This window comes from Canis lupus, chromosome 19, assembly GCF_003254725.2.
Source record: "Canis lupus dingo isolate Sandy chromosome 19, ASM325472v2, whole genome shotgun sequence".
Lineage (NCBI taxonomy): Eukaryota > Metazoa > Chordata > Mammalia > Carnivora > Canidae > Canis > Canis lupus.
Window position 1 is genome coordinate 42,497,489 of NC_064261.1, and position 23,254 is coordinate 42,520,742.

The window sequence follows — 23,254 nt, forward strand, 5'->3', positions numbered from 1 at the left end:
TCTCCATCACCAGGCTCTTGAACTGCGGGTTGAGCATCATCAGCTCCTGTCCTGCAGGGGTTTTCTCTAGGACCCGGGGCCTCCTGCACATGTGACCATCAGTATCTAGCAGCAAGTGGTCTCCCTGTCACTCCCTTGGACACTTTTGCCCCCAGTTCTGAGGTACAATCTCTCCCTGTGGGGGGACTTTTCCTGGCATTTCAAGTTCTGAGAATGTGTTAACTTAGTGAATGTTCCAATCTGTATCTCAAGCCCTGACAGTGTTGGTGGGATATGTCTGTGCCCCTTCCATGGATATTCTCTGTATCTATGCTATTGCGTTTTTTAGTTTTTTTTACTCACTACTAGAGAAACCCTTTGTTTTTTTTTTTTTTTTTTTTAAATTTTTATTTATTTATGATAGTCACACACAGAGAGAGAGAGAGAGAGAGGCAGAGACACAGGCAGAGGGAGAAGCAGGCTCCATGCACCGGGAGCCCGACGTGGGATTCGATCCAGGGTCTCCAGGATCACGCCCTGGGCCAAAGGCAGGCGCTAAACCGCTGCGCCACCCAGGGATCCCGAGAAACCCTTTGTTGTGCCATTCTCTCTCTCTCTCTCTCTCTCTCTCTCGCTCTCTCTCTCTCTTTTTTTTTTTTTTTTTTTTGCCTCCTGATTGGATCTTGACTGATAGAGTTGACTAAGTGGTTTCCTGCTTGACTTAAAATATAGCATACCAGAAGGACTCTTGCCCTTGAAATATTTTCCATTACCTGCTATAAATGCCTGGAGTTTCATATCTGCAGACCCATTAGGTTCATAGATTTTTATGAATATCTAGATGTTGGTTCTGTGCTATGTGTTGGGAGGTAAAATAGAGTCAGTTTTCATTCTGCAAGGCTTGCAGGGCAGACATAAGAAAAGTCTTTTAAATTATATATTTCCAGAGAGTTAATAGATTTAGCCAACATATAAACACTAATATAAGTTGACTTATGTGTTGTTGTTTTCCCTTACTGGGCTGTTAACTAATATTAATGGAATCAAGGTATAGGTGACATTTTGCTTGTTTTAGGTTAGGTGCAATGGAAAACAGAAGGGAAAAGGGTAATTAATATTCAGAAAATTTTCCAATTCCAAAAAATCAATTACGAGCTCACTGGTAGGAAAATTGGAAAATATTAAAAAAAAATATGTAAAGTTAAATGTTTTAATATTTGTTCAGCTCCTTCCATGAGCCAGGAATTAGACTGGATTCTTTTACATATTTTAGTTCACAAATGGTCTAAAAACTACAAATTATGCATATATGTACTTTTTGTTTTGAACAGATGATGAGGTTTATATTCAGAAATATTAAGCAACTTCCTCAAGGATTCAGAACTGGGCTTAAAAGCCCATGACTCTACCTCCAAATGTCATGCTCTCTCATTCTGGAATACAGCCTCCCCACATTAGTCAGTGAGTCTCAGTCCCAACCCAGTGATAAATATTTTGACTGACTTCTTTCTAATCTCTTACTATGCATATGTAAGAGATATCTGCATTTGTAATAAATATTTCAGATATACTATGCATTTAATATTGCAGCCTTTTTATTTTTAAGGTCATATCATATTTCTCCACATCTTTAATAATGGCTTTGCAATATTATTTTACCACTCTATGAGTGGTTGAAATTTATGCTCTAACCACTGTTTTCACTCTGACAAATAACACCTCATATTTTTTTGTGAATCCTTTGATGCCCTTAAGATGATTTTTGTAGAATAAATTCCTAAAGGTGAAATGATAAAATCACACATTACAGCTATTTGTAATGTTCTTGACACACATTGCCAAATTTTTATTGGAAAGATTGTAACAAAATACTAATAATGAATGAGGGTGCATTGTATATTTTTGTTTTAATATATTGGTTAATTTCACTGGGAAAATGTGGATAACATTATTTCAATAAAAAAGCAGTTAATATATTTTTTAAAAACTGAGTTATCGCTGAAATTAAGGGGAAGTGAATTATATTATCTTTTGTCTTGATATCTTTAGAAGGTCTTTTGCTTTATAGTAGATATAATAGACCATTTTATATCTGTGATTGCTATCTTTGTTGAAAAATTTTTAGGCCTTATATTTGCTTTGAATTTTGTTTATAGCATTAATACTGTTTCTCATTTTTGTCAAATCTATTAACAGCTTTGTTATTGATCTAACTATGGTTAATTTTTAAAAAAATGTCTGCAACAACTAGGGTTCATATTAATATTGCTTATGTTTTCTTTTTTTATTATTAAAATATTTACATTTAGCCTTTGATCTTGCTATAATATATTTTGTTGTATAACTTGAGGTAAATGGTAAGCATCCAAGTCTTTTTTGTTTTGTTTTATTTGTTTTTATTTTTTTCTCTATGAAACAAAATTTTAATAAATAGCTCTAATGAATAAGAGGATATTTTAAAGTGATGGAATAGTTGGTTATGTCAGACCTGGCTGGGGTCCACCATTGAGAAACTTAGATTAAAAAAAGGTCAGCATAGGACAGTAGGTTACATTGGAGGTGAGGAGAGTGATAAATAATATCCTGCTGCCATTTAATGACTGCACAATGCATCAAGCAGTTGGTTAATTGTTATTCACATGTTGTTTATCTCACAAAATCCCATTAATTGTATTTTATTATCTTTGTTTTAAAAATGTCTGGGAATGTCAGTAAATTAGTCGGTTAGTACACTTGTCCAAGGTCAGTAAACTAGAGAATGTCAGAACTAGCATATGTGAAGCATGTACTTTTTAATTTGAACATTTTATTGGTATGACATGATTAAACTTTTTATTCCAAAAGTTTATGTAATATAAAACTGTATAAAGTGATATACTTAAATACCTCTCTGTTTTCAATTTTTTACATAAATAGGACATTATTATTCATTCAACAAATATTTAGAGACTGCCTACCATGTTTCAAACTCTCTTTTAGGGTATTTCTGATTTTGTGGATAGTACACTTGTTTTTTCCTTTTAAAGATTTTATTTAAAAAAATATATTATTTATTTATTTATTTGAGAGAAAGAGAGAGAGTGAGAGAGTGAGAGAGAAAGAGCATAGGTTGCAGGGAAGGGTAGAGGTAGAGGGACAAGCAGCCTCTCTGCTGAGCTGGGAGCCAGCTCAGGACTTGGTCCCAGGATCTTGGACCATGACCTGTGCCCAAGGCAGATGCTTAATCAACTGAGCCACTCAGGTGCCCTGTGGATGGTACATTCTTGTATTGTTCAAAATTTGTATTTTTATCTTGTTTATAAGTTAGTAAGACTTGGGGCACATGGGTGGCTCAGTGGTTAAGCATCTGCCTTTGGCTCAGGTCCTGATTCCTAGATCCCAGGATTGAGTCCCGCATCGGGCTCCGCACAGAAAGCCTGCTTCTCCCTCTCCCTATATCTCTGTCTGTGTCTCTCATGAATAAATAAATAGCATACTTTTTTAAAAAGTTAATAAGACTTGTTTTGAAGACTTTGGCATATCTGTTTTTATGCCTATCTTTGTAGCTCTGAATCTGATTCTGTCTTTTGTCTCTCTCCCTAGCATCTTCTCTGCGCATACTTTATTCTGCTTAATGGCTCCATAATACTTCACAAATACATATACTCTTTATAATTACTGATGAAAATTTAGACTGATTCAAGCATGCAGCTTTTAAACATTTCTGTGTAAATATTTGTATACAAACTTGTGAGAATCTTTTAAGATAAATTCTTAGGACTGAAAGTATGGAGTCAAACGGTTTGTTTTGCATTTAAATGTATAAAAAATACCATATTACCTTCTAAAACTATTTTACCAATTGACATTCTTATCAACATTGTGGGAGAGTTCTCATTTCCTTTATTCCTTACAAAAATGGATTTTATCAGTCTTTTGAAATTTGCCAATCTGAAGTAGGAAAAATGATGTCAATGTGTTAATTTACATTTCCCTGATTCCTTCATATTCGGCTACATTTTTTCAAACATAAAACATTTATTTGATGAACTGTAGTCAAGATGATGCAATACAGAACCAATTCTATTTCTTCTTCCTGCAGCCGACTTTTTGAGACCAGTCCTTGAAATCATTCTTTGCCTCTGGATGAAATCTGGAGTAAGTGACATAGATTTTCTGGGTTATTCTTTCAGAACATTCTCATCTCAGTAGTTTCAGAAATTCTGTGTTGTATAAGATCGACACCAACGCTTGTTACTCATTTTAAAACTCTTCCTCTCTCCCAGCTAGAGATCTTTAGTGGTCGAGGGGCCATATTTTATTAACTCATCTCTTCATTCTTCTGTCTCCCCCATTCTCAATCAATTTTTCTAGCCCTTCAAAGGTTGAGTTTAGTGTGAAAGAGGATTAGGAAAAAAGACACAGTTCCATTATCTTGGTAGACTTAAAATCTCTGGTTAGTGTTCTCTTGGCAATGGGTATAAAAACCACAATTGTTTTGTTTTTCTCTGTGGGAGGCTTTTTTCATGTCCTTGGTATTTCCCTCTGAATCGAGCCGCCTTGTTCTGGCTTCCTGAACCTGAGTGACACCTGTTCTCCATGCTCTGGGTTTTGGAGTCTCCTTCCCTTTTGCATCCTCAGGCTGTTTTTGAGAAGAGAATCCCCCTTTTAAAGTAATATTTTATTAAAGCACACGGGCCACACAGGAAAGTAGATTCTTAAATGTACAACTTTAGGATTTTTCCCAAAGTGAACATATCTGTGTATTTACCACTCAGATGAACACATAGAACCTTGCCATCTGAACAAGAAGACGTCTCTCTGCCCTTTCCCAGTGACGGCCAGTCCTTAACATAGTCATTGCCTTGGTTTGTAAATAGTTTTACCTGTTTATCTCTAATAATTTTTCTGATGTCAGAGCCCTCTTTATCTCATTTAGTATGGGGTCAGCAGCGCTCCTTTGGTTAGTGTTTGCATCACACACTCTTCTCTACCCTCAAACTTTCAACCTCTGTGCCACATCTTCCTAAAGCAGCATGTTTGGTCATATTTTTAATAGTCTTGCCATTCGTTTCAGTTATCCAGAATGTTATTTTTGTAATTTTATTGTTCATATATTGAGTTTAAATCTATCAGCTTCTGATTTCTTTAAAACTATCCCAGCTGTTTTATGTTTCTTCTTCTCTCTTTCTTTTCAGCTACTCAAGTATATTTGTTATTCCATTTTCCTCTTCTATTATGTTGTCAGTTTCATATTCTTCTACTACTATTTTTTAATTGGTTACTTTTGAGATTACAACAGGCACAAACTTTTTCAAGTGCTTCAGGAATTTACTACCTCTTACACATTCTGAGTAATGCAGAACACTTAATTCTCAAAAAACTTTAATTCCATTCAAGCCCTCCTGCCTTTGTATTTTTGGTTTCATGTATTTTATTTCTACTTTAAATCCCTCAGTATATTATTATTTTAGAATTTGTATTCACCTTCAGTTACCCATATAGTCACCATTTTTTAAAGATTTTATTTATTTATACATGAGAGACACAGAGAGAGAGGCAGAGGGAGAAGGAGGCTTCCCCGCAGGGAGCCAGATGTGGGACCCAATTCCAGGACCCAGGGATCACGCCCTGAGCCAAAGGCAGATTCTCAACCACTAAACCACCCACATGCCCCAGTCACCATTTTAATTATGGAGTTACATCATTCTTTCCTGAATTTCCACAGTCTGTCAAGCATTGTAATCCTTCTGGATGAAGAAATCCTGTTCATCCTTTCATCTTGTTAAGTTTGATTGGCAAGATAATTGATTATGTCTCATTATTATCTGGGAATATTTTTATTTGATATTTGACTTTCAGTTGGCCTTTAGCAAAATCATTTTATTGTGCTCTATCGTCTTTTCTTTTAAGAAGTCAGCTTTTAGTTGCAAAATTGCACCTTTTAAAGCAAATGTTTTTCTTCTATCTTTCCTTGGTTTTGTATAGTTTTACTCTGATATACTTAGTATAGTTTTTGTTGTTGTTGTTTATTTGCTTGCATCCTCTTCGGAGCAAATGATACTTCTTTACTCTGTGACTTGGTATGTTTCATCAATTCTGCAAATTCTTAAGCTATTAGATTTTTCATATTAATTCTCTGCCTCTCTCTCTCTGAATTTTTTTGAGACTCAAGTAATATCTATGTAGAATTTTTTCATCTTGTCTTATGTAACTTTGAGATCTTTAACCCTTTTCTATATTCTTTGTATTTTTATATTTATATATTTATATATAATATTTATATAAATATTTATATATTTATATATTTTATATTATATTTGCTTGTTTTCTCCTCTTCGTACTCAGTCTGCATATGTTCCGTTGCTCTATCTTTGGGGCACGAATCCTCCTTGCACGAATTAATTCCATCAATTACATTCTTAATTCCAGTCAAGTATTTTTCATATCTAATGTAATCTTAGTTCTCTTATAGTTTATATTTCTTTTGAGAAATTATTTATATTATTATCTCTTTTCTTAAACAAAGTAATCATTCTTGAATGATATCTATATCTGATAACTGAAATATCTGAATCACCCTGAAGATCTCTATTTCCTGGTTTTGTCTCATGTTGTCTTTAGATATACTTGCTGTTTTTTTTTTATTTTTTTTTGCTGGTTTTTGATTGAATGTCAAGTATTATAAATTAACTGTAAACAGTCTAAATTATTCTTTATTCCATAATAGAATATTATTTTTATTTTCTGCTAAGCAGTTAGAACACAATCAGATCTCATTAATACAAGCAGTGATTAAGTATTTTCAGAAGTTTTCTGTTTCAGGATTGCTTTTACTCTTAGAGGATCATCTTTAAGTGATCCAAACTGAAAATCTGAGATTTTCGCAAGGGTCTCTCCATCTTGGTATCCTTATTCAATTTTATTCTCTTCCACCAGGTATTCTCTTCCATTTATGGCAGATTTTTGCCATAAATCTGCTTACCTTCTCTGCCTCTTACCAGCTGCTTTTTCAGCTTCTCTCCCTCTCTCCTGAGCTGCCTAAGAATCATGATGCTTTGAGGAGAAAGATGATCAGATTTTCAGATTCCTTCTCTGTACTTTGCCTCACTCCTGGGTCATGGACATAAAGTTCTGATTTGTCAGTATGTTCTACCCTAAGGCAGCTGCTCCTCTCTCTCTCTCTTTCTCCATTTCTTTCTTTTTATTTTCTTTTTTTTTACATATTTTATTTATTCATGAGAGACAGTCAGATAGAGAGAGAGAGAGAGAGAGAGAGGCAGAGACACAGGCAGAGTGAGAAGTAGACTCCCTGCAGGAAGCCTGATGTGGGACTCGATCCTGGGACTCCAGGATCACGCCCTGGGCCAAAGGCAGAGGCTCAACCACTGACCACTCAGGGGTCCCTCTCTCTCTCTCCATTTCTTAGTCTTTCTACCCTTACTGCTGTTTACAAATTATCATGGGATGTATGGTCAGCCTCAGGGAATTTCCCTTCTACCTGGAATCTCAGCCTCTCATATTTATGCTGCCTTTATAGTTCTTTCACGCCCTTAATCAGGTGATTTTTGTATTTGATCCAGCTTTTCTAGTTATTTTTGATGACTTCAATGGTCTACCTCAGAATAACCTATCCTAAGTGAAAGCTTGTAGGTTTCCTTTTGTGGTAATCCCAGTCTGATTCTCCTTCCCATGATCCACTTCTACTGACCTCTGGAAGCCTCTCACCTTATTTGAAGTAAAGAAAAGACAGCCTCTCCTAACTTGCTGAAAAGCTACTCAAATTGCACTAACCATTCTTTCCAGAGAAATTTCCCCTGAGGCTTCTTCAAATTCACTTCTGGACAGACCAGAGAAGGGTGTTTGTCTCCCGTGGGAACACATTTTTGCCTGACGCCTTTGCACATCTCTTCATAGCACTCTGTTTAGAATGAGGGATACTTGAAGTCTATTGTTTTGTCATAGTTTCCTGAGTTTCTTGGAAACTTTGGGACAGAAAAGTTGTGTTTGCCATCCTGTTGCATATTTGTTGGCAATTTTAAATTCTTGTCTTTGAGTTGCCTATTTGTATTCTTTAATCATTTTCTTCAGCTAGCTTTTTTTTTTAATTTTAAAAACTAATTTGGTGTTATTTAGTGTTAACTAGTTTCCAAATATGTTTTTTAAGTTTGCCACTTATTTTAAATTTTATGATATCTTTTTTACAACAGGTGTGAAGTAGAGGTCTAATATTTTATTTTTATTTTTCAAAATGCATCCTGCTGGCACAAAACCACATAGTAAATCATGTATCTGTTCACAGTCATATAGTCTCTCCTTTAACTTAAACTGCATTCAATCTCTTTCTTCAACTTCCAAAGCAGAAATTAATAGCACCTAGAACAGTAAGATGCCTATTCTTTTTCCAATATTGATGCTCTTATGTTCTTCTTTTTCATTTATTTAGCACATGAAAGATAGAGTGGAAATATCAAATAGTCATAGTATCTAACATATATTCTGATATTTTTCTTCTTTTTAATCATAATCTTCTTATACTTTTCCTTTTTAATTATTAAGTCTCTAATATGCCAATGTTAATGATATCAACCATTGTTTTTGGTAGGTGTTTCTTAAATAACTTCAAAGATGTTCCCATTTATTTCTGTCTTAGTATGGTTAGCAATAGCTTTTTTTGCATCCAGGTTGAGAATAGCTTTTCTGTATCCATGAAGTTGATTTTTTTTCTTTTACTATCTTGATGCAATGAGTTAATTTAATAACGTTTTAAAATGTTAAATAAGTATTGACATTCTTAAGAATTTCTTTAGTATGATTTCCAATATTTTGTTTAAATTTTTATAATTTTAGAACTAAGCAGTATATCTATATCATCTATCATCTATCTATCTATCTATCTATCTATCTATCTATCTATCTAATCTATCATCTATCTATCATCTATATGCTATTCTTGTCTGCTTTTGAGATCATGGTGAAGTTAGGTTCAGAGTTTGTGCAGGGATGCTTTCCACCTTTTTATTCCTTATTCTCTGAAATGGTTTGTAAAATAAAAGAATCATCTTTTTGTTAGACACTAAAAGTGAGTCAGCCTGATGCCTATTTCAGGGATAGATTTTTATCTAGAATCTCCAGTTGCTTCTAGGTGTGTTGTACTGTTTCATATTTTCTTTCTATTCTTTAAGGCAATTTTGGTAATTTTCATTTTTCAAGTCATTGATTTGATCTGGATTTGACAATGTGTGAGTACCTGTGGCAGTTCCAAGTGTCAAACGATGGAAAACACTTGGGAACCCTCCAGATTTTCCATAATTTGCTTTTCTTTCCATCTTATCTCTCTTACTGCTTATTTTGGTCACATGGAATTTTACTTTCCAATTATTACTTCTTCATATTATTTAAACATTAATTTATTAGAGGATTTAGTTTTTCACTAATAGTTGTTGTATTTTATATTTTTTATCTACCCTGAATCCATATTTATATGTTGTGTATAGTCTTAAGCAATTTCTTCATACATAGTCTTTGCAACTTCTTAAATGTTCTTATTTTTTCCTCACATTTGTACATTAACTTAGTTGAGGAACTTGAGGTTTTTCATTTTTGTTTTTGTTAGCAATTAAAGTTGTTGCTCCCTTGTGATCTAGCGTCCAGTGTTTGTAATAAAAAAAAGTTGGATACCAGTTTGATTTTCTTTATTTAATCTCTAAAAATCTTTTGGGTTTTCTTCTTATCTTTCAAGCTCTGAGATTTTACCACAGGATTTTTGCTTCTTTGGAGAATAGAGATTCTGTTTGTTAAGCTTGATCTTTCTATGTCAAGGTAATGGTTTTGGAAGACTTGTTATCTTCCTATCTATTTTGATTTCCAGATCCTAGTGGATCTGGTTGTTCTGTTTCCAGCAATATCTCTGCCAATTGTCAATGGCAGGCCAGCAGCTCATGAAAATGTGTGGAGATTTCCCATCTTTTTTATGGTCAGTTGTTACCACAGACATGACCTTGTCTCTCCATCTTCAACTCACAGGTCCAGCCTAAGAGCAAAGGCTGGTGGTGCCTGCTGCATAGAACAAGTCCTTGCACTTGCACTATTCAGCCACCTGGCCTGGCTGCTTCAAGTGCAGTTCCCAAATTAATCACCATCATAGATATCTTAGTAACCCTTTCTTTTTCTTGTGTTCATTTTCTATACTCTGAGACCAGAAGTCCCCGATACACTCTTATTTTCATAAAATACTTTTAGACATTTTAATCATGCTTTTCTGAAGTTTTTATTTCTTCATGGATTATATCTTTCAACAATTCTTCAAAAGATTTCTGTTCTGTTGATGGCTCTCTGTTGTTTTGCCCTCCTCTTATTGATTTTTCTTCTTCTTCTTCTTCTTTAGCAATCCAGTGTGTTACTTCATGGTATTTATAAGTATGGGGCTCACTTTGAAATCAGTATTTGGAAGGTGAAAGTTAAGTACCAGAACAGAGCAGAGGGGAGTGGCAGAGAAATAAGGTATGGAACAATGTGATTATATATCTTCTCTCTGTCAAAAGTTTAAGGGGAGGCTAAGCCTGTCCACTATTAATTTTGCCTTTCCATTATCTTATTTTTAGCAAAGATGCTTGTTCAATCTCTCCACATTGCAACATTTAATATCAGCACAGTCTGTGGAAGCAAAATATCTTGATTATAAGATTACTAGTGAAAACAATATTTTTTGAGGGGCTTTCATTTACTCTGACACATCAGTGTGATGATATCTTCTCTAAAAAATTACTGAATTCACACTATTCTACATCTACTAAAGGATTCTTTGTATCAATAAGCTGCAAACAGTACAAAAGGATTCTGTCCAAGAGTGCTTGCTCCCCAAGGAACTAGACATTCTTTTTCATATTTAAGTCTAATAATATATATTTTTTCATGCTTAGCTTAAAAAAAGCGGCTACCTCCTGGGTTTTTATTTTTGTTTGTTTGATGCTCAATAAACATGTTTTGAAAATCAAACAGTATTGCCTCTAATAGAGTTTTAGTCTCTTTCTATCTGGTTGTCGAAAATAATTATAGTGACTGGGTCCTGGGTGGTTCAGTCGGTTAAGTCTGGGGCTCTTGATTTTGGCTCAGGTCATGATTTCAGGGTCCTGGGACCCAGTCCTGCATAGGCTCTTCCCTCATCAGGGAGTGGGGTTGAGGATTCTCACTCTCTCCCTTGGCCCCCTCCCTGGCCCCAATCCCTATTCATTTGTATTCTCTCTCTAAAATAAATAAAAAATCTTAAAAAATAATCATAGTGACTTATAGCATTAGGCAAGATTGGGTTAGAGTCCCGGAAGAATTGGTTTTAGGTAAATGGTTCTCAATCTCTGAAAATGATGGAATCTCATCTAGGTGTCTTCAAATATTGCACAATTATTGTCTATTTTTATGGATGATTGATGTTTTAGTTGCATTCCACTTAAACAACAAAGAAACCTGTTTTATACTGTCTTAAGCTGAAGTACAGAGGTAGGGTGGCTTCTAGATTCTCTGGAATATGTCCTAATCCATGTTATGTCCTTATCTAAGACTTCTATATAGATTGCTGTAGCAGTTCCACATCACTCACCTAGGTACACCAATACCTAGAAGAAGTCACCTCATTCTGTACCATTTTCCTAGAGGTCACCCAGAAGACTAGCCTAAATGCCTCATTAGGCAGCATTGGTTTACATGCTCATTTCTAATCCAATCAAGGGGAATGGAATTATTATGATTAGTTTAGACAACATGGACTCTCCAAGACGGCGTCATGTTCCCCTGAGCTATATGTCTTTGTTGAGATGGGAGCTCTGTGAATTTGATTAGGCAAGAAGAAGGGGGTCAAATGGATATTGGGCCCACTAAATATAATAGTGTCCAATATATTAGTAGTAGGGAAACAAAATGGATTGAATTTTTTTTAAGAAATGTTTTTAATTAAAAAGAATTAAACTGGTTATATTAGGGAAAGCACAATTTCTGTAATCTAAGAAGCAATTAATAGTGAAGAACAGAATTAGATACCTTTTTGGCTGATGATGTATTTTAAAAAGCATCCCTTATTAAACGATGATGATAAAGCATTTGTGAGCAAGGTACAGCATGTAATAGATATTATCACATAACTTATTTTTTCCTGTTTTGACCCCCTAGATACACAAGACATACATAATATAATTTCCATATTCATAAGTTGAAACACTTTCACTGTTTACTTCCTTTTATTACTTACTTTCTGAAGATGCTCTATGTATTTCATTAACATGATTGCATTTGGGATCAAATGTGTTCTTTCAGAGAAAATAGTTCATGAAGTATATTAAAATGCAAGTATATTTTTGGTATGAAAAACAAAATACAACTGGAGAGAAATAACCTTCAATTTTCAAAGAATCAACAGTTTTATAGGACACCTAAAGAGTAATGATCCTTGATAAGGACTTAGGAATTTTATCAAGTTTTACAGAAATTTTGAAAAATCTGGAATGTCACCTCAAAAATCTATTGTAATCTTTGTAATTCTGTGATTCTTGCTTCTTTTATGAAACAAAGGATGCTAATTATTTTGGAAAGCATAAAGTTTAGAAACAGGAACTTGGTCCCAGTTAAATTTGGTAGTTATCTCTCTAGCCCAAATATGAGAATGTATATACTATGACCTACAGTTAAGGATCCTCCAAATACTACCAGGTACTCAGTTTTACTCTACATTGTAGAGTCAGTGCAATCCTTTGGGAAAACCATAGTAGGTATTTGGTTCTATTCTGAAAAGGCTTTATGCAGATCTTTTCTTTATATAATCTTTTTGTTTTGTTTTGTTTTAATTTTTTATTTATTTATGATAGTCACAGAGAGAGAGAGAGAGAGAGAGGCAGAGACATAGGCAGAGGGAGAAGCAGGCTCCATGCACCAGGAGCCTGATGTGGGATACGATCCCGGGTCTCCAGGATTGTGCCCTGGGCCAAAGGCAGGCGCCAAACTGCTGCGCCACCCAGGGATCCCTCTTTATATAATCTTAAACTTTCTGTTTTGATTCATATCAATTTTAATGGAATCCAGGGAAGCCTGGAGGAAGTCTGTGATCACGAGGAGAGAGTTGGGGGGACGCCTGGGTGGCTCAGTGATTGAGCATCTGCCTTCAGCTCAAGGTGTGATCCCAGGATCCAGGATCGAGTCCTTCATTGGGCTCCCTGCATGGAGCCTACTTAGCCCTCTGTCTATGTTTGCCCTCTCTCTCTCTCTCTCTCTCTCTCTGTGTGTCGCTCATGAATAAATAAATAAATCTTTAAAAATAAAATGAGGAGAAATGGGGATACGCTTCCAGTGCTGCTATTGCAGAGCCTTGGGTCAGACTTTGGCAAAATTGTCAAGATAATAACATGTTTGTCTCTGGTGATAAACATCTAAATTATATTGTGGGCCCCATATCAAATCATCTTGAGAGGCATATTAGTATTTTCACCATTGTGTTTAGAAGATAACTAGGAGTAACATAAAGTCATGATTCTACTGCCAGTAATTTATAGGCCCAGGACAATGTCATACTGAAGATTTGTTTTAAAATACTGGCCTTTTAACATCTGAAACATTGCACCCTAGAGTGACTGCTCTGGCATATAAAAGCATATAAATTGCTGGAATACTCCCCAAAGTATACCATTCTATGTAAATCCACAAAAATGGTGTGTCAAAATGATGTTTATTTTTTCCTAGTTGTTTGAGATGAACTTAGTTGCTCTGAGCCCCACCCAATATGAGGCATGACAACTACCTTCAGATTTATTTTCAAGAAACTTCCATGATGGTAAAGAAACTGTGCCTGGCATAGTCCCTAGTAAGCACTCACTACATATTTTTTGAAGTAAAATGCAAAACAAAACAAAAAACCTCCACTTAAGTCACCTTTAAGACAAAATGAGAGAAAAGAGATCCACTAAGAACTGAAGGAAAAGGAGACACATCATAAGGATGCTGCCTTTAGCAGTAACAACATCTTTAGTTTATACAGAATTTAAATGAATGGAGTCAGAGCTCAAGGCTGCTAGAAATTTGTGAGGATAGATAGAAGTATGAGAGGATTGAAAAAAATAAAATAAATGAAATTATAAAAATGAATATTGTAAAAAGTTATTCTAAAGAGCATTTTGTTTGTATTTATTTCTAAAAGCTAAGCTGTGGTTTACAAAATTTAGTGTAAGAAAGAATCAAAGAGGGGGTTAGGTGAAAATGCTTTTTTGAGGGGATTGTGATATATTCTCATTTATTCTGATCCAATGGGTGAGAGTTTAGCAGAAAATCTACATTTTTAACAAGCATCCTTGGTGATTCAGAAGCAGGTGGTTATGCAAACTTATTTTGACACTGAGAAACAATAGTCTGTGTATAGGATTTAGGGATAAATAATTAGATTTTTCATGTATTAAAGGTTGTTAATTTTATGTACTCTTAAGAAAAGATGTACAGGAAAGAAAAGTTGGCAGATCATAAAATATCACTTCTAAGAGAATTTCTAAGATTTCATCTACTTTATGTACTGAATGTTTGTGTCCCTCTAAAATTCATATGAAGTGTCCTTGTGCTAGTATCTCAGTGGCCACATGAAGCAGATGATAATATCTAACTGGCTGGGGGTGATTTTAGGCTTTTGGAAGAATAATGGTGATTTTTAGTGAAGTCAAAGACTTTGGCACATAGGCTTTCTGGGTAAATGACAAGGACCACAGCCAGGCCAGGGCTGCTTCATCCATCTAAGAATCGCACAAATGCTTAATATAATTAGGAGTTAGATCACAATAAAAGTGATATGGACAAACTTTTCATCAGTCTCAACTCTTCCAGGATCTAGAGTCATTGCTTAACTGAGTGCTATGGAACCAAAATGGGGGTCAAACTTTGGTATTTCTGAAAATCAGGCTAATGAGCTCTTAGACCATTTATAGATTTTGTCCTTCATACTAAGAGTAGGAAATTTTGAATAAAAAAAATGGTGCCAATTATGTCACATTTTATAAAGTACACTTATGTGGAAAACAAAATGTTAAATTTCTTGTCTTTGGCTTCAATTCCATTTTAAAAATATATATTAAATGCCAATTGTGGGGATCCCTGGGTGGCGCAGCGGTTTGGCGCCTGCCTTTGGCCCAGGGTGTGATCCTGGAGACCTGGAATCGAATCCCATGTCAGGCTCCCGGTGCATGGAGCCTGCTTCTCCCTCTGCCTGTGTCTCTGCCTCTCTCTCTCTCTCTGTGTGACTATCATAAATAAATAAAAATTAAAAAAAAAAGCCAATTGTGTGCAAAGTACTGCACTCTAGGAAATACAGAAATTCAATTTCAGACTATCTCATGGAGTAGATAGGCTCAAATACCACAAACTATGATGCAAATTAGACCTGTTTGAGTTCTCTAATTGCAGGAGTAAAAACAGAAGCTAAGAGACCAGAGAAGCACTTTGCAATTGAAGTGACTCTCTTAAGTGTGCAGGTGGTAAATAATTTTGTATAAGGTAATCTGCTATATTCTTGAAATCTTTATACTTTAAGCACCTCATTACTCATTCCAGCATTGTTAGAGAACAAGGATTTGTGTATACATAAATTTTCTAGACAACTGTTGCTTACCTCCTCAAGCACCAATTCCATTTTCAAGTATGATTTTTTAAATTTATTATAAAAGTAATGGAGAATAGTATAAAAAATGAAAACAAAATAGTTAAAATCTCACTATTGGGACTTCTAGCTTTAGCTCTGACATAAACATCTTGAAAGCTGTTACTCTTAATCTTACAACAAGGAAAGGGTGGACAAACTAAAAATCAAGACCTGGGTGAGGGGACGCCTGGGTGGCTCAGTGGTTGAGCATCTGCCTTTGGCTCAGGTTGTGATCCCTGGGTCCTGGGATTGAGTCGCCTGCTTCTCCCTCTGCCTATGTCTCTGCCTCTCTCTGTGTCTCTCATGAATAAATAAATATAATATTTTTTTAAAAAAAGACCTGGGTAAGAACTGGGGTCACACAGCAGTCTGCCATCCTGAAATCTGGAGAGAGAGAGAGAGAGAGATGCATTCAGAAGTCTAAGCTAAAGCAAGAAAGATAGAAAGATAGATGATAGATAGATAGATAGATGATAGATAGATGATAGATAGAGAAATCAAGATCTACTTACCTGGGTCAAAATGTACTGATGCCATAAACTGGTTGGAACATTTAAATGACAACTTTGGTGAATTCCTAGACCCAAGTGTGGACTAACCTGAGAATGAATCTCTTCTGAGCTGATGTCTTAGGAGAGTCTACAAAACTTTCCTGAGCTTTCCTCCCAGGAACTTTACTAGATTCTTTCTGTGAGAATCTGAGAAAAAGTCCCTCATGGCTCTGGAAAGGGAAAGAGAAGAATAACCAGAGTCATCCTTATAACAAAGTCCCACTCTCTAGGTAAAAAGACTGCCAAAATTCAATTCTGATACATTATTTCAGCTGGAGAAAGGGAATCCCTCCTTATTCCAGTTCCCTCTGGTTTTCCTACCTCACCAAAGGAGAAAAATACTCAGTAAAGGACATTACTTCATTGAAATAGGTTAGTAATCCTTCAGGCAAGGAAAGGAGTAGGGGGCAGAGAGTAAATTTATACCAATAAAGAAACCTTGTGATGGTCCCATAACCGAGACACAGGCTCTGTAAAAGACTGGAATTTAATTGGAAGATTATAGAAAGCACCATGCCAACAGGGCTCTAGAATAAGAGTAGATTGCAGTTTAAAGATCTTCAAGGTACAGACTGTATTCAAAGAGCAGTTCTTAGGAAACCCCAAAGGATACAAAATTGAGGATACTAGAGGAACTTAAAGTCTCTGGCACCCACAGCTGAAAAAAAGATAGTCTAAGGTTGTCTAACTTCTAGAAAGATTAACATGAGTCCTCACACTAAGAGACTATTTAACTCAGTTCCTATCACCTGATACAATATATCAAGTTTTCAACAAGAAAGTATAAGACATGTTAAAAAACAAGAAAACCTCACTCTGAGAAAGCAAAGATTTTATAAAGAAAGGAAAGGCATCACTGAAATGAAGGTAAAATAAACTTCTTTATTTTTCTCATTCTTAATTAATTTAAAAATATAACAGCTGTTTTAAAAAACAATAGTTACAATATTTTACATGATTATAGTGTATGGATGTGGATAAATGAAATAAATGGGCAGTAATGTTACAAGAGATAAGGAAGAAATGTAATTCCTCTGTTACAAGTTCCCTGCACACATATATATATATATATATATATATATATATATATATATATATATATAGTGGTATAGTTTATTTGAGGTTTCGCTTAGGTTAGTTAAAAATGGATATTGTAAACTCTAAAAATAATAAAGAAGTATAATGCATATGCTAAGAGAGGAGATAAAATTGAATCATGTAAAATGCTCTATTAAAATTAAAGAAGGGAGAAGAAAAAAGTGGAAATAAAGAGATAAAGAATAAATGCCAGGAATAGAAAGGTACAGTCCTGGTAGGTATTAATCCAACTGTATCAATACTCACTTAAAATATGAATTGTCCAAGTACACCAATTAAAAGATAGATTGTTAGAGAGGATAAAAATAAGACACAACTATAGGTTGTCTGTAAGTAACCCACTTTAAAGTCTTAAGTTAAAACTAAAAAGATGGAGGCAGCCTGGTGGCTCAGAGGTTTAGTGCCGCCTTTAGCCTAGGGTGTGATCCTGGAGACCCAGGATCGAGTCCCAGGTTGGGCTCCCTGCATGGAGCCTGCTTCTCCTCTTACCTGTGTCTCTGCCTCTCTCTGTGTGTCTCTAATAAATAAATAAAATCTTAAAAAAAAAAAAACTAAAGAGATGAAGAAAGATATGACAATGATGAAAAAGAAAGCTGGTATAGCTACATTAATTTTGGTCAAAGTAGACTTCGGAACAAGGGAAATTATCCAGGATAAAAAGGGACATTATTTGATGATAAAAGGGTCAATTCTCTAGGAAAATAACAGTCTTAATGGTTGTACACCCAACAAGAGCAAAATACATGTGGCAAAAACTGACACATATATCTGAAAAAATTATTGTTAGAGACCTCAGCACCCTTGTGTTAATAATTGATAGATCAAACTGGAAGATCTGGATATAGATGACTTGAGTAGCTATTTCCATCAACTTGATCTGACTGGCATTTTTATAGAACACTCCACCCAGAATATATATTTTTCTCAGGCTTATGTGGAACATTCACCAAAATAGACCATGTGCCGGTTCATGAAATATACCTAACACATTTAACACTAGAAATCATACAAAGTGTTCATTACACTAAGTGAAAGATGCCAGACACAAAAAACTATGTATTACTCATCTTTTACAAAATTTAATTTGGAACACCGATTAGAATTTCATTAGATTTATATACATTAAATTTAAGAGAATGACCATATTTACATTAATGAATCTTTCTTTTGAAACTATCATATTTACATTAATGAAGCTTTCTATTGAAATGATTATGACTATTATTATGATATGACCCCAAGCTGAGCTGTATATATTAACCTTATAAATTTATTTCTAGATATTTTGTAGGATTAAAAAAAGACTCTTTGGCAAATGGATAAAACTCTTATTTCTATTATTTTATAAATTATTTTTATTACATTTATATTAAATATATATATATATTTTTTTAGCTGAGCAACTTGAATTTTTGATGTAAGGAAGTGTATCATCTGAAAATTGTATTTTGGCCTTTATTTTCCAAAAATGTTGAATAGTATATCTTTCTCCTCTTTCTATATGAGCAAAACCAATTGCTTTTATTTAGGAAAGTGATATACTCCTTTCCTTTATGCCTCTCTGTTTTCATATTGTTACACTTTAAAAAATGACCCTGTCATAATTATGAGAAACCATGGCACCTATGTGTATTTTTATTTTTCTTTTGATTGCTCTTGCCTGTGTTCTGTTCATTCTACTAGACACTAAAGAGGCAGCTTTGACTTGTTTTATTCTCCATTGACTCATTATTTTATAATTCATTACTCTCATATCTGAGCATTTTTATTTCTCTTCTATTTTTTGCTTTGGATTTACTTCATGATTATTTTTCTAACTCCTATGTTGGATATTTAACACATTTTCAGTTTTTCTTCTTTCCTGGTGAATGAATTTAAGGTTCTAAATTTTCATGTAAGGAATAGTCTAGCTTTAATATGTAAGTGACAATATGGTCATTTTCAAGATCATTCAGGTCTCAATAACTCCTACGATATGTTTTAATTCCATTTGTAGTTCATTAGATATTTAGAATGTATAAATTTTCTAAACATATATTTTTATGTTATCTATTCTATTAGTTTCTAACTTAATCGCCCTGTGGTCCAAAATATAGAACGTATATTTTTTTGAAATCTATTATAACTTGTTTTTTTTTTTTGCCTTAAAATGTAGCTAATGTAAATAAAATTTTCATGTGTACTTGAAAAAAATGTATATTCTTTAATTGTTAGATGTAGGGTCCTATCTATGTCCATTAGATAATGTAAAGTATTTTCATATTTTTCCTGCTTGACACATCAATAACTGAGATAGACATCTAAAATAATTTGTGTACTAATGAGGCCACAACAGAGACTAGATTTTCATTCTGAATTGATTATATCCTTTTGTTTGTTTTGATTTGTTGTCTTTAGTTTCTTATTTATTTCGGTAACCACATGCATGATGAGTCAGTTATGCAGCCTTACTTCCTATATATCTTATAGACTCCACCAAGATTTTTCTTCTTGCTGTGATGCTTTCTCTAAGAATATTATTAAAAAGTGCTTCATGTGGTAAGTCTTTGAGCCCTTGCATACCTGAAAACTTATTTTCCTTCAAGACTTGCAATGATAATTTCATTATTTTCCTGTATATCAAGTTGCTTTGAGCATGCTGATGTTGATCTGATTCATATTTCTTTTTGGTGCTACACTTTCCCTTCCAATATCCTTTAATAAATTTTTACAATTTCTTTTGCATCTGATGCTCTTAAATTTTGTAGTTATCATTTATCTGTGCATTTATAGTTATTTTCTCCATCCTTTTTGTTATTTAATCTTTAAATCCTAAGGTTTTTTGAAATTTTTAATTCTGGGAAAAACTTGGTCAATATTCCTTTAAATATTACCTCATTCCCCCCCTCCCCCATTTCCTTTTAGACTCCTAGTGCATGGCTACTGACCTATATCTCTAGCTTTCATAGCTCTCAATTCTTCCTTTGATTCTTTCTTTTTATCCCTTCTTGATGAATTCCGAGGCAGATCTTTGAGTAAATCGCCCAATTCACTATTTTGTTCACTATTCTGTTATTTAGCTGTTTTCAATTTGTTACATAAACTCCTGTACTAAGTGATTTATTTTAACCACTCTGTTTTTGTTCTCAGAATTGTTACCCCGACTTAGGGATTTGCATTTAATATGTGCAATAGGAACCTCATCTCAGTGGCTTAACCAAAGGACACTTAATTTTATAACATATAATAAGTCTGAAATAGATTGTTCAGAATTTGTATTGTAGATTTATAATACCTGTAATGACTCAGGCCCCTTTTATCTTTTTCTGCTCAGCTTTTACTATCCTATGACTTTATCTTCATGTTTAACCTAACTTAGTATCGGTGCCAGCACTGCATCTTTATCCCAGATAGAAAGGAAAAGAGATGGCAGAGGGCAAAACATACCTTTTTAAAGATGTTTTTGTAGATGTCCCATACAGTAATTCCTGCTTTTGTGTCGTTAGTCACTACTATTTCATATACAGCTTCAAGGAATGCTGGAAAACAGTTTGTTGGCTGAGCATAGGACCACTCTGGAAAATAAGTGGACCCATGTTGTAAAGAAGGAAAAATATATGTTAAATAGTCAAGTGGCAGGATCTTCACCAATGTTTATGAAAATATGGTTCTGGAACTTAATATGTTTCTGATCTAAATATTCATTTTTTAGCCCCAAAATATCCTTTTATTATGTTTTTATATTTTTCTGTGCCCTCCTACTATTGAATAATTGTTGAATTTTCTGAATTTACCCTTTTTGTCTTTTATTTCATCTTCTCTACCATTTTTTTCTATCCCTTTACATTATATTCTCTGAGAATTAAATAATTCAATCATGTATATTATTAGTTCACTCTTCACTTTTATTTAGACTTTCTATCAATAACATTAATAACTTCTGTTAATTTTTAAGAACTCTTTCTTGTGCTGTGATTATTCTTTTGTCATAGAAATGCGATCTTCTCTTATGAATATCATATTTTATAAAAGATTTACAAGGATATTAATTTCATAATTTTAAGTTCTTTTATGACTTATGAATTAAATGTTTTCATCAGTATTTATTTTTCTGCTTTTAGGTTGGTGTTGTTCATCTTATTTACACTAATGATTTTCTCCTAATGCTTGGTGATTCTTGGTTACTGTTTGTGTTTATATCATGCTTATAAATGAGGAACTAATTTATTAGTTTTGATAAGTTGATTGCAATTTTCAGAACACTGGGAGTTATCATTTCCCTGGATTCAGGTAAGTTGTGGTCAGAGGTACTCGGAGATTCAACAAGTCTGCTTTCTGTGTCCCAGATTCCATTTCCTTGGGAGGATACCTACTTTGCCATCCCATCCCCCCCCCCTTTTTTTCCTGTCCTCTAGGGCTTATCTTATCTGGCCTATGTAGAAGAGATGTCTGATTTATTTTTTTTATTTTTTATTTTTTTAAATTTTTATTTATTTATGATAGGCACACAGTGAGAGAGAGAGAGGCAGAGACACAGGCAGAGGGAGAAGCAGGCTCCATGCACCGGGAGCCCGACGTGGGATTCGATCCCGGGTCTCCAGAATCGCGCCCTGGGCCAAAGGCAGGCGCCAAACCGCTGCGCCACCCAGGGATCCCAGATGTCTGATTTAGAAAGTATTTTTTCCTGCCTTTAGCCTGAGAGCAAATACTACTTTTAGCTGCTTTGACAATAAGTCCTACTATTCTCCAGTTTTTAAATTAATTTCCCCTATGGTGGCTATGTGGGGCCCCTTCTTCTTCCTGAGCCTGTTTTCCAATACCAGGGGCTATTCTCCTGCTCTTCATTGATCTCCTGTCTTGCAGGGCTGGGGCTGCTATGTTGTCATAAAACTTATTTTGTATCTTGCAGACACTTTTCAACATTTCTGCTCTAGTGATGCTGCTGAAAACTGCTCAGTTATCCAGTGCTTACCGGGGATGTGTTTTTCTTCTGGATATGACTTTTGCTATTTATAAGTGAGTCTTTGGAAAGGCCGAAAGGTAAATATGAGTGCCTGGTCAATCATCTGGAATCAGAAATAAAAGCACCTTTGCAGTACTTTTCAGCAAGAATCTCATCCTCATTATCCAAAGGTGGGGGGGGTGGAGTGAGAAATATTTATGTACAAAAATGGTCAGAAAGAGTGAATAACAAGGCCTGTGAAGGAAATTCCTTTGGGTTTTTAGGTAATAGCAAGAAGAACCGAAACACCTGGCAATGGAAAAGTTTATGTTGTGCCATTAGAGGAGGTTAGGAGACAGTAGTGATATCACGTGATGAGACAAAAAGACTTGTCATGAAAGTAGCATTTGAAATCACCCTTGAAGGTGGGCTAACAACCCCTCCTGGTTTGTCTGGGATTCTCATCATTCTAGCACCAAAATTCCCACATTCTGAGAACACCCTCAGTCCCAGACACACTTGAGAGGTTGCTCACTCTATTGCAGATGCATTTTTGGTAATAAATTCACATGGGAGGGAAAGCTTAGGGCTTACTGTACATGGAGAATAAAGGCCATGCTAGAAATATAGTTTGGAGTAAGAAATTGGGAGATGTTAGGTATTGGGATCTTAGTTTAGAATTTATTTTATGGGCTTAAAATATAAGTAATATAGTAAATTATAGTAAAATATAGTAAATAGTATTTGCTATTATACTACTAATGGTAACAATTTCTTTAAGAACATCATCAAAATACACAATGTCATAAAGTCACTTTTGGGGTAAACTGATCCTTGGAAGGTTCCTAGGGAAGAGTATCTTTGGACTCTGATTTCATGCTGGGATGATCACCTGTCCCAAAGAAAACAAAACAAGACAAAAAAACTCTGTTTCATTTTGCCTCTATAACAAAAATACCATAGGTTGGATGGCTTAAACAACAAATATTTATTTTTTTCACAGTTCAGGAGGCTGGGAAGTCTAGATCAAGGAACTGGTAGATCTGGTGAAGACCATCTTCCTAGTTT

General features: G+C 34.6%; 1 long non-coding RNA gene across 1 annotated transcript in view; it reads left to right on the forward strand.

Moving 5' to 3' along the window:
- Nucleotides 1-23,254, forward strand: part of LOC125753066 (uncharacterized) — a 69,971-nt gene that overhangs the window by 45,169 nt on the left and 1,548 nt on the right. Inside the window, exon 2 of the long non-coding RNA XR_007403987.1 lies at nt 22,154-22,284. This is a non-coding gene — a long non-coding RNA (uncharacterized LOC125753066). The remainder of the gene's footprint in view (nt 1-22,153; nt 22,285-23,254) is intronic.